This window comes from Phascolarctos cinereus, unplaced genomic scaffold (assembly GCF_003287225.1).
Source record: "Phascolarctos cinereus isolate Bilbo 61053 unplaced genomic scaffold, phaCin_HiC Scaffold_1;HRSCAF=81, whole genome shotgun sequence".
NCBI lineage: Eukaryota > Metazoa > Chordata > Mammalia > Diprotodontia > Phascolarctidae > Phascolarctos > Phascolarctos cinereus.
In genome coordinates, this window is record NW_027555514.1 from 65101756 (window position 1) to 65113848 (window position 12093).

Genomic DNA, 12093 nt, shown 5'->3' on the forward strand with positions numbered 1-12093 from the left:
AAATGTTTTATTAATTTATTTTGAATTATCAACAATCACTTACATAAGCTTTTGAGTTTTAAATTTTTCTTCCCCTCTCCACCTCCTTCCCCAAGACTGCTCTCCATTTAATATAGAATATACATGTACATTCCTATTAAACATATTTTCACATTAGTGATGTTGTAAGAATTAGAACTAACAGGAGGAACCACCAGAAAGATGAAACAAAACACAACAGAAGAAAAAAAATAGCAAATAGTGTGCTTCGATCTGCATTCAAACTCCATAGTTCTTTCTTTGGATGTGGATAGCATTTTCCATCATGAGGCTTTTGGAGATGTCTTAGATCCTTGAATTGTTGAGAGGGGTTAAGTCAGTCAAAGTCAATATCACTCAATGTGGCTGTTAACTGTGTACAACATTCTCCTGGTTCTGCTCAGCATCAGCCATACAAGTCTTTCCAAGTTTATCTGAAGTCTGCCTGTTCATCATTTCTTATAGCACAATAGTATCCCATTATATTCATATATCACATACATTCACAATTATGATTACTATCTGTGTCTTTCTCTCCATCCTTCCCCCTGCCCCCCATGCTTTTCTTTCACCTTTCTCCTTTTCCCTCCTCACTGTTTTACTTTTGACCACCACCTCCCTCAGTCCTACCTCCCTTCTATTAGCCCCTTCCCCTTTCTTTCTCCTTTTTCCTCCTACTGCCTATAGGGCATTTTAGATTTCTATGTCTAACTGATTATGTTATTCCCTTCTTGAGCCAAATTGATGAGAGTAAGATTCAAACAATGCTCATCTCTCTCCTTTTTTCCCCTCTGCCGTAATAGGTTTTTGTGCCTTTTCCTGTGTTGTAATTTACCCTTGTGTGCCTCCTCCTTTCCTTTTTTCTCAGTACATTTTCTCAGTTAGATCAGATTAATCCACTTACTTGGATCCATTTAACCCACTTGATTAGATTTTTTTCATCATTACATCAATGTCAATTTATACCCACCCCCTTTATGTATATCCCTTTAACATGGTGTAATAACAGTACAGTTCTCAAGACTTATAAGTGTCATCTTCCCTTGTAGGGATGTAAACAGTTTGCCCTTGTTAATAACATGTTTCTTTCTGTCCCATTTACCTTTTTTTATGTCTCTTTTGAGCCTTGTATTTGAAGACCAGATTTTCTGTTGAGCTCTGGTATTTTTATCAGGAAGGTATAGAAGTCTCCTATTTCATTGAATATCCATCTCCTCCCCTGAAAGGTCATGTTGATTTTCGCTGGGTAGTTGATCCTTGGTTCTAATCCAAGCTCCTTTGCCTTATGTTATATCGTATTCCACGTCTGACGGTCTTTTAATGTAAGGTCCTGTGTAATCCTGACTGTGGTTCCATGATATTTAAATTGTTTCTTTCTGGCTGCTTGCAGTATTTTCTCTTTGACCTGGTAATTTTGGAATTTGGCTACTATATTCCTTGGCATTTTCAATTTGGGATCTCTTTCAGGAGGTGATAAGTGGATTCTTTCTATGGCTGTTTTACCCTCTGGTTCTAGGACCTCAGGGCAGTTTTCCTTAATGATTTCCTGAAAGATACTGTCCAGGCTCTTTTTTCATTGTGATTTTCAGGTAGACCAATAATTTTTAAATCGTCTCGGATCGATTTTCCAGGTCAGTTGATTTACCAGTGAGATATTTTACATTTTCATCTATTTTTTCATTCTTTTGTTTTTGTTTGACTGATTCTTGCTCTCTCATAGAGTCATTAGCTTCTATTTCCTCAATTCTAATTTTTAACAAATTGTTTTCTTCTATTAGATTTTATACCTCCTTCCTCATTTGGCCAATTGTATTTTTTAGGGACTTGTTTTCTTCAGTGTACTTTTTTTCCAGTTAGCCAATTATAATTTTTAAGGACTTGTTTTCTATAGTTAATTTTTGTCCTTCCTTTTCCAAGCTATTGACTCTCTCTTGCATACCTCTCATTTCTTTTCCCATTTTTTCTTCTACCTCTCTTATTTGAATTTTAAAATCCTTCTTGAGCTCTTCTAAGAAGGCTTTTTGGGCTTTAGACCAGTTCACATTCCCTTTTGAGGTTCCAGAGGGTAGGTTTGTTGACAATGTTGTCCTCAGAATTTCTGCCTTGATCTTCAATCTTCCCATAATAAGAATCTATTGTATGTTTCTTTTTGCTCATGGTGTTTGCTTATTTCCTGGCCTTTAAAGAGATTGGGCTCTCCTGCTGGGGAGCAGAGGGCACTGACCCAAGCTTCTTGTGATGGGAGCCTAGGGCCTGGTTGATGGCTTTGTGTGCTGGGGCCTCCAGTACTGGCAGCTGGAGGCTGTAGGATTCTGGCAGCTTACCTGATGTTGGTCTGGAATCAGCAACACTGGAACTCTAGGGGTGTCATTGGGTAGTGTGGTTCCTGGAGATTTGTTGCTCACCCAGGCCTTTCCTTCCTTTTGCTTTCTTCAGCTCCTTTTAGATGGATGTTGTAGGGTGTTTATCTGCCTGGGGCCCCTTGGAGTGCTGATTCACTTAGTTTTGCTGGGGCACTGGGAGAGCTGGTGGCTGTAGAATGCTGAGGAACCTGGTGGTTTTCTGTGCTGGTTTCCAGCAGTTCTCCTGCCATCAATGAGGCACTTGGGGGTCCGGGTATTGATGTTTGCCTGCTCTACCGCCTGGGCTTCAGGATCTCCTCCTGGTATGCTGAGGTGGTGCTTTCTACTAGCTTCCTTGGGATGCCTCCCATTCTGTTACAGGGTAAGGGGGGCCTTTCCAGTTAATCCCTCAAGCTACCTGGACTACTGGACTGCTACACCCTATCTTTCTTCTGGTTCAGCTGTTCCAGGGTTTTTCCTGGGGTGATATTTTCTGGGCTTTCAGTGGTTAATAAGGGAGGGTAAGAGAGACTCCGCCAAATGCCTTTCTTGATTTAGTTTCTTTCTCTTTTATTGTAGAGTATAGATTGTCATTTACTATGATCCTAATTAGAATCCCTCATGTTACTGTCATAGCAAGAGGACCTAGTAATATGATTGCCTGGTAAAAAGCAAGCTGCTCTAGGGTGCTGGAACAAGTCTTGTGTAGCTGCTCTTAAATGGTACCAGAAAAGAAATGCATGAATCATTTTTGATCTAGAAGATAGATTGAAGGCCTCCTTATTTCCATGGGTTCTTTGGGGATTCCATTGTACTTCTAGGTAGTCCCAGGGAGTCAAGAATCTCAGTTTTTCATGGAATCATTATATTATTAGTGTTAGGGAACCAACCTCGCTTCATGAGTGTCCTCCAGTAGAAGATAATCAGAACTTGTAAGATTCTCTCTGGCAATACAGAATAGCCATATTGTGATAATTCTTGGCCTTTATAAATAAGTTCTTCCTGAGATGGCTCCTTCTCCAGAGCCTTTATTTTAATTGTTAATCTATCACCCCCAATCTATCTGCTGGTTTTTGGAAGGCCTGAACTTCCCAGGATGAGAGTGATACCTGGATGATTGTCTTTCTTCCCCTTACCCACTCCTAATCCCCCTTCATTTATTTATCCCTGTCCTTGGGATTAGTTATCTTTGCCAGACAACTTTAATATTTTTTCCCTTCTGAACTCCCATATTTCAGGAATTTCTTTTTTAAGAAATCTAAAAAAAACTAAAGATGAAAACGCATCTCCACTCAACTTTTTCAGTGTGTTGGTTTGTTTTACTGAACCAGTGTTCTTTATTTTTAAACTTTTTTTTTTAAATTATAAGACATGCACCCTCTGGGAAGGAAGAGGAGAGGGATTTAGTGGGAAATGTAGATTATATAAAAACCAAAGATATTAATAAAATTTTATTTTAAAAAATTCATTTAACAAGCAGCAACCAGTAGGTCTTTGATTCCCTTATCTCTTTGGGATATTACGTTCTAAACTTTTGTGTATTATATGACTGGATTTGGAGTTAAACAGCACAGTTCATTTATGCTGTGTATGCATTTTGTGCCTTTGGTCAAGTCACTGAGTTTCTTTGGATTTCAGTTTTTTTGTCTATAAAATAGGTTGGACAATGATTTTTAAGGTCCTTTGTACTCATAATATCTTATCCTCAGATCTTTTTATTTAAAATTTGTTGAATTTAAATACAAGAAGAAAGTTCTAAGTAAAAGAATTGTCAGATAACACTGGGATAACTCTGCTTAATTACATAGCGAGTCTCAGAAAATTTGGGAGCTCCTCTGTTATCTCAATATCTCGCAGGGCCATACAAAAGCAAGCAATTACAATATTTTCTCTTATTTAGCAAACAGGATGGGTTAGGTTTGGCTTTAATTAAGCAAAATCACCCAATGGCATTTAAGGAAAAAATTTGAAGGGGACAACAGATAAAAAGGTGAGAAAACTCTGCAAACATTTTTTATGACTGATCACCATCAAGAACATTGGAACGACCATATTTGGACTCTTAACATCACAGTCCTCACTGTGCTTATGTGGAGGTGGAGAAAATGGCTGAGCTAGATCAAATATGCATTTCGAGTAGGGTTGACACAGTTTTGAGGCCATTAAGAGATCAGTTCTTAAGGTATCACAGGGAGAGGGAGAAACCAAAGGTATGAAAAAAATCTTGGACCATTTTTTATTTAAAAACTGTCTGTCTCCATCAGTAACTACCAACCCAAAAGTCCATTTTGCCATCCATATAAATTTTTTATGAGAATAATCTACATCAGTGATGTCCAATGGAAATAAAAATGTGTCTACTAACATACATAAAATATAACCACCTGTTAACCTTATTTATGTTGTGTTGTATTTGTTAAATATTTCCCAATTACATTTTTAATCTGGTTCTCTGTGGCATCTGCATCTACATTAAGTGCGTCTTTGATGAAAGTATTAACAGGGAACAGAAGGGACTTTGCAAGTGGTATTCCATGATAGACCAGTCTTTATTTTATGATTGACTTAAAAGATGTAGAGGATACAGGATCACATGGTACTTATTTTAAAGCATAAAACTTTTTTTTTTAAAAATCCAGTGGCTTACACCTTTAAAAGTCGTTTCGTTCTATAAAATTGACTGCAAGTATTAGAACATATAAGATCCCAGTCTGTTTATGTTTTACCTTAAAAAAAAATTTAACTTGATAGAGCTAGGCATTGCCTCCAACGAAGTGACTATGTGTGCATGTCAGACTTTCTTTGACATGTTGTTTCATGGCTAACCCATAAGAGGTCATCCATCAGTGTATGTATATCTTAGATAGGCATAGGTCTCATATATATGATCTTTATCTCAGGCGCCTTCCTGATACCAAGTCATCTATGATACTTATAAGTTGAGTAGTGTTATTGATTGATATGTAATGTACATCACTTAATTCCTGAATGAGAGCCATATTATGCAGAATCATTTAGCAAAACTAAGTTTAGCTTTGATCTAATATTTACAATTTTTATTTAATTACATGATCCATGGCTGAGTATAGGGAAAAAATATTTTAAGATATGCTGTGGACCAGGTTGCTATTGCAGCCTCAAACTTAGCTTTCATATACCCTCACAGCCCATGGATTTGGAGTCAGCAGACTGACATCTGAATCCTGGCTCTGCCTTTTCATGGATGTGCTATCCTGAACATTTCCCTTCACTTTGCTCAACCTCAATTTCCTTATCTGGAAAAAGAAGAGGTTGGACTGATGACTTATGACCCCTCCAGCTCTAAGACAATTTATTGTGAGTTGGGCACAAAATTAAACAGAAAGAAGCTAGTGACCTGGATTGTCTTTGAGAAATTGCCAATCTCTTTTAATGACCTTAATTTTCTACCCCTCAAATCATGACCCATCTTTTGAAAACCAGTATTTTGGTGATATTACGTGACTGTGAGTAATAAAATACTGACATTAAAAATCACCCAGAAGTCGTCAAAGTAACATCCAAGCTAAAAATGCTGATGGGGCTGTTCATGTGGAAACAAAGCTATCCCATTGTTATCCTTGTGATGTCAAGAGGACTTGAAGCAGGCCCTTGACATGTTCAGCGGACCCCCTTTGCATAAATCATGGAAGGACATGGACAAGGGTGGGCAATTATGAATGGTGTGTGATCTGCATCATGAAGGGAATACCCACATTGAGATCATGGATCCACATAAGCTGAATATTGTTACTGAGGTTCCTCACCCTAGAGTTTCTCTAGCTGCCTGCTGTCACTGTTCTTGGTTAACCAGATCTTGTCTTTAGTATGACCACCCTTACTAGTGAAAGGGGCCTTTTAGCTCCAAATATATGAAGCAAGAGCTGTCTTTGGCAGGGTAATGGAAAAAATCATGAACTTGGAGTCAAAAAAGACCTGAATTCAAATCCTGTCTCTGCTGCCCACTATCCGTATTTACCTTGGGCAAGTTACCTCACCTTTCTGGGTCTGTTTCTTCATGTGAATTAGAATGTTGGTTTAGATGACTTTTAGGTCTCTTCCTTAGTCTATTTGTGTACCTACCAAGTTAAAAATCTTTGTTCTTAATTGACTTTGTATGTAATAAGATTTAAGGTAGAATAATAGTCTAGGGGCTACTGGCTTTGGAATTGGAGAAGCTGGATTCAAATCCCGTTTGATATTTAATCCCTGGAAGACCATAGGCAAGTCATTTAACATTCCTGAGCCTCAGTTTCCATATCTGTAAAATGAGGGACTAGATCAGGGCTTCTTAAGCTTTTTCCATTTGCGACCATTTTTGCCCAAGAAATTTTTATGCGACCCTGGGTATATAAAATAAGTATACAAATCAAACATTTGCTGATAATAAATCATAATTTATTTTAAAACAATTCCTTAATATACATATGATTTTACCTTTTATTAAAGATGAAAGCAAATTTGCATACCAATGAGATGGATGTACTTGCTTACTTTTATTGAAAGAATTAAATCTTGGTGGAATATTTGATACTGCAGGATGTAGAGCATCTTCAACGTTTTTCAGAGTTGATCGATATTTTGATTTTATAATTGTCAGTGCTGTGTTCAGAACCAGAGTTGCAGTGAGGTCGTGTGATGCATCATGGGCAAGCACTGCCAGATACACCTCAGATTCGTTGCAGATTTGATTTTGAATTAATTTTTGGTTGTTGCACGTTAGAAACCTTTTACTGTTGCCAAATTTTTCACAACCCCATATTCAGTTACATTGACCCCATATGGGGTTGCAACCCACAGTTTAAGAAGCACTGGTCTAGATAACTTCTGAAGTCCTTTACAACTCTTAGTAGATGATCCTTTGATCCCTGTCTCATTAGCTATGACAGATACTTAAAAAAATACCTCATTCAGTGTTTGAGCATTTATACACTCCATAGACCCGGTTTTACATTAAATGTTAGTAACTACCATTTTCTTAAAACTTACTATTTTAATATAGTCTTTTAAAAATTGATTGTTGAGAAAGTGGATATTTTCGTGTGTGCGTGTGTGTTTTAGGAGAATTATGTATTTTTCTTTTGTAAATAGTACTTTATTTTTCCAATTGCCTATAAAGATAGTTATCAAGATTCGTTTTTTATAAGATTTTGAGTTTCCAATTTTCCTCCCTCCCCTCCACCTCCCCAAGACAGCAAGCAATCTGACATAGCTTATACACATGCAATCATGTTAAACATATTTCCACATTAGTCATATTATGAAAGAAGAATCAACGAAAGGGAAAAACCACAAGAAAGAAAAAACAAAAGAGGAAGTGAAAGTAGTATGCTTTGATCTGCTTTCGGACTCCATAGTTCTTTCTGTGGGTGTGGATTGCATTTTCCATCATGAGTTTTTTGGAGTTGTCTTGGATCAGTGTATTGCTGAGAAGAGCTAAGTCATTCACAGTTCTTCATCGAACAGTATTGCTGTTGGTGTGTACAATGTTCTCTTGGTTCTGCTCACTTCACTCAGAATCAGTTCATGGAAGTGTTTCCAGGTTTTTCTGAAATCCACTTTCTCGTCATTTCTTATAGCACAATAGTGTTCCGTTATGTTTATACACCACAACTTCTTCAGCCATTCCCCAACTGATGAGCATCCCTCAATTTCCAGCTCTTTACCACCAGAAAAAGAGCTGCTATAAATATTTTTGTACATGTAGGTCCTTTTTCCATTTTTATGATCTCTTTGGCATACAAGACCTAGTAGTGGTATTGCTACATCAGTGGGTTGCACAGTTTTATATCCTGTTGGACATAGTTCCAAATTACCCTCCAGAATGGTTGGATCTGTTCACAACTTCACCAACAATGCATTAGTGTCCCAGTTTCCCCATATCACTAACATTTATTGTTTTCCTTATTTGTCATATTAGCCAGTCTGATAAGTGTGACGTGGTACCTCAGAGTCTTTTTCTCTAATCAATAGTGACTTAGAGCTTTTTTTTCACATGACAATAGATAGCTTTGCTTTCTTCATCTGAAAACTGCCTATTCGTATTCTTTGGCCATTTATCAATTAGGGAATGATTTATGTTCTTATAAATTTGACTCAGTTCTCTATATATTTGAGGAATGACCTTTAACCGAGACACTGGCTATAAAAATTATTTCCCAGCTTTCTGCTTTCCTTCTAATCTTGATTGCACTGTTTTTGTTTGTGCAAAAAATTTTTAATTTAATTTAATCAAAAATATCCATTTTGCGTTTCATAACGTTCTCCATCTCTTGCTTTGTCGTAAATTCTTCTCTTCTCCATAGATCTGACAGGTGAACTATTCCTTGCTCTCCTAGTTTGGTTATAGTATCAGCCTTTATGTCTAAATCATGTATTCATTTTTACCTTACCTTGGTATACGGTCTAGTTTTCTGCTATATTCTTTTCCAGTTTTCCCAGCAGTTTTTGTCAGATACTGAGTTCTTAGTGCAGAAGCTAGAGTCTTTGTGTTTATTAAACACAATATAAACACCATAGTCATTTACTACTACGTTTTGTGTACCTAATCTATTCTACTCATGTACCACTTTTATTTCTTAGCCAGTACCAAATAGTTTTGATGATTACTACTTGATAATACAGTTTTAAATCTGGTATGGGTAGGCCACCTTCCTTTGTATTTTTTTTTCATTAATTCCCTTGATATTCTTAACTATTTTGTTCTTCCAGATGAATTTTGTTATTATTTTTTTCTAGCTCTATAAAATTATTTTTTGGTAGTTTGATTGCTATGTCACTGAATAAGTAAAATAGTTTAGGTAGAATTGTCATTTTTATTATATCAGCTCTGTGTATGCATGAGAAATTGATATTTTTCCAGTTGTTTAGATTTTATTTTATTTGTGTGAAAAGAGTTTTATAATTGTGTTCATGTAGTTTCTGGGTTTGTCTTGACAGGTAGACTCCCAAATATTTTATGTTGTCTACAGTTATTTTTAAGTGAAATTTCTCTTTCTATCTCTTGCTGCTGGGCTTTGTTGGTAATCTATAGAAATGCTGATCATTTATGTGGGTTTATTTTATATCCTGCAAATAGCTAAAATTAATTATTTCAAATAGTGTTTTAGTTTATTCTCTAGGTGTACCATATCATCTGCAAAGAGTGATAGTTTTGTTTCCTCATTGCTTAATTCCTTCAATTTCTTTTTCTTCTTATTGCTCAGGCTAACATTTCTAGTACAGTATTGAATAATTGAGATAATAATGGGCGTCTTTACTCCAGCCCAATCTCATTGGGAAGGCTTCTAGCTTATCCTCATTACAGATAATGTGTGCTGATGGTTTTAGATAGATGCTACTTATCATTTTAAGGAAAGCTCCATTTATTCCTGTCCTCTCTAATGCTTTTAATAGGAATGAGTGCTGTATTTTGTCAGAAGCTTTTTCTGCATCTATTGAGATAGTTATATGATTTCTGTTGGTTTTGTTATTAATGTGGGCAGTTATGCTGATGGTTTTCCTAATATTGAAGCACCCCTAAATTCCTGGTATAAATCCCATCTGGTTATAGTGTATTATCTTTATGATAAATAGCTGTAATCTCTTTACTAATGTTTTAGTTTAAAATTTTTGCATCAGTATTCATTAGGGAAATTGGTCTGTAATTTTCTTTCTCTGTTTTGGCTCTTCCTGGTTTAGGTATCAGCACCATATTTGTGTCATAAAAGGAAGTTGGTAGGACTCCTCCTCCTGTTTTCCTAAATAGTTCATATAGTATTGGAATCAATTTTTCTTTTAAGTATTTGGTAGAATTCACTTGTAAATCCATTTGCCCTTGCAGATTTTTTTCTTAAGGACTTCATTGATAGCTTGTTCAATTTCTTTTTCCAAAATGAAGTTAAGTATTTTATTTCCTATTCTGTTAAACTGGGCAATTTATATTTTTGTAAATATTCATCCATTTCACATCCATTCACTTAACAATAAGTTGTTAGATTTATTGGCATATAGTTGGGCAAAATAGCTCCTAATTATTGCTTTGATTTTGTCTTCATTGGTGGTGAATTCACCCTTTTCATCTTTTTTTTTTTAAGGCAATTGAGGTTAAGTGACTTGCCCAGGGTCACACAGCTAGTGTCAAGTGTTTGGTCTGAGGCTGGATTTGAGCTCAGGTTCTCCTGACTTCAGGGCCAGTGCTCTCTCCACTGTGCTACCTAGCTGCCCCAACACCCTTTTCATTTTTGATAGTAGTAATTTGGTTTCTTTTTAAAAATCAAATCAGTGAAAGGTTTATTTTGTTGTTGGTTCTCTCCCCCACCCAATAAAACTAGCTCTTAGTTTTATTTGTTAGTTCAGTAGTTTTCTTACTTTCGATTTTATTAATCTCTCCTTTGATTTTCAGAACTTCTAATTTGGTGTTTAATTGGGAATTTTTAATTGTTCTTTTTCTAACTTTTTTTAGTTGCATTTGCTCTTTCTCTATTTTATTTATGTAAGCAATTAGAGATATAAAACTTCCCCTAAGTGCTGCTTTGGCTGCATCTCATAAATTTTGGTATGTTGTCTAATTATTGTCATTCGCTTTGATGAAATTATTGATTGTTTCAATGATTTATTGTTTGACCCACTCATTCTTTAGGATTAGATTATTTAGTCTCAAATTAATTTTTAATCTATCTTTCCATGGCCCTTTAATATGTGTAATTTATATTACATCATCTGAAAAGGATGCATTTAATATTTCTGTCTTTCTGTACTAGATTATGAGGTTTTTATGCCCTAACACATGGTCAGTTTTTGTGTAGTGCCATGTACTGCTGAGGAAAAGGTATATTCCTTTCTGTCCTCATTCAGTTTTCTCCAGACTTTTCTAAAATTCTATTCACCTCCTTACTTTCTTTCTTGTTTATTTTATAGTTAAATTGAGTTCCCCTCGGTATAGTTTTGCTCTCTATGTCTTCCTGTAACTCATTTAACTTCTCCTCTAAGAATTTGGATGCTATACCACTTGGTGCATATGTGTTTAGTGTTGATATTACTTTGTTGTCTATGGTACCTTTTAGCAAGATGTAGTTTCCTTCCTTACCTCTTTTAATTAGATCTAATTTTGCTTTTGCTTTGTCTGAGATCAGGATTGTTACCCATGTTTTTTTTTAAGTTTCAGCTGAAGAAATATATTCTGTTCCAGTCTTTTACCTTTACTCTGTGTGTGTGTGTGTGTGTGTGTGTGTGTGTGTATGTGTGTGTCTGCTTCAAATATGTTTCTTGTAAACAACATAATGTAGAATTTTGGTTTTTAATCCACTCTGCTATCTGCTTCCATTTTATGGGAGAGTTCATCCTGTTCACATTCAGAGTAATGATTATGAACTATGTATTTCCCTCCATCCTATTTTTTCCCCTATTTATACTTTACTCTCTCCTTTCACCCTGTCCTTCCTCACCAGGGTTTTGCTTCTGCCTGCTGCCTTCCTCCATCTGTCGTACCTTCTATTAGCACCCCTCCCCCCTTTTCTTTTCCCTTTCCCCTTCTACTTCCCTAAAGGGCAAGTTAAATATCTATACTCATCTGAGTGAATATGATATTTCCTTTTTGAGCCAAATTCAATGAGAGTAAGGTTCAAACAATGCTCAAGCCACCCTTCTTTCTTTTGTAAGAGGTCTTTTGCACTTCTTCATTTATCCCATTCTGTCTCCCCCTGTCCTCTTTTCCCAGTATAATCCTTTTTTTCTA

At 36.1% G+C, this 12093-nt stretch overlaps 1 protein-coding gene across 1 annotated transcript in view; it reads left to right on the plus strand.

Annotated features, from left to right (window-relative positions):
• RAB18 (RAB18, member RAS oncogene family) overlaps nt 1–12093 on the plus strand; it is a 62753-nt gene that overhangs the window by 32107 nt on the left and 18553 nt on the right. The gene's annotated exons all lie outside the window — the stretch shown is intronic.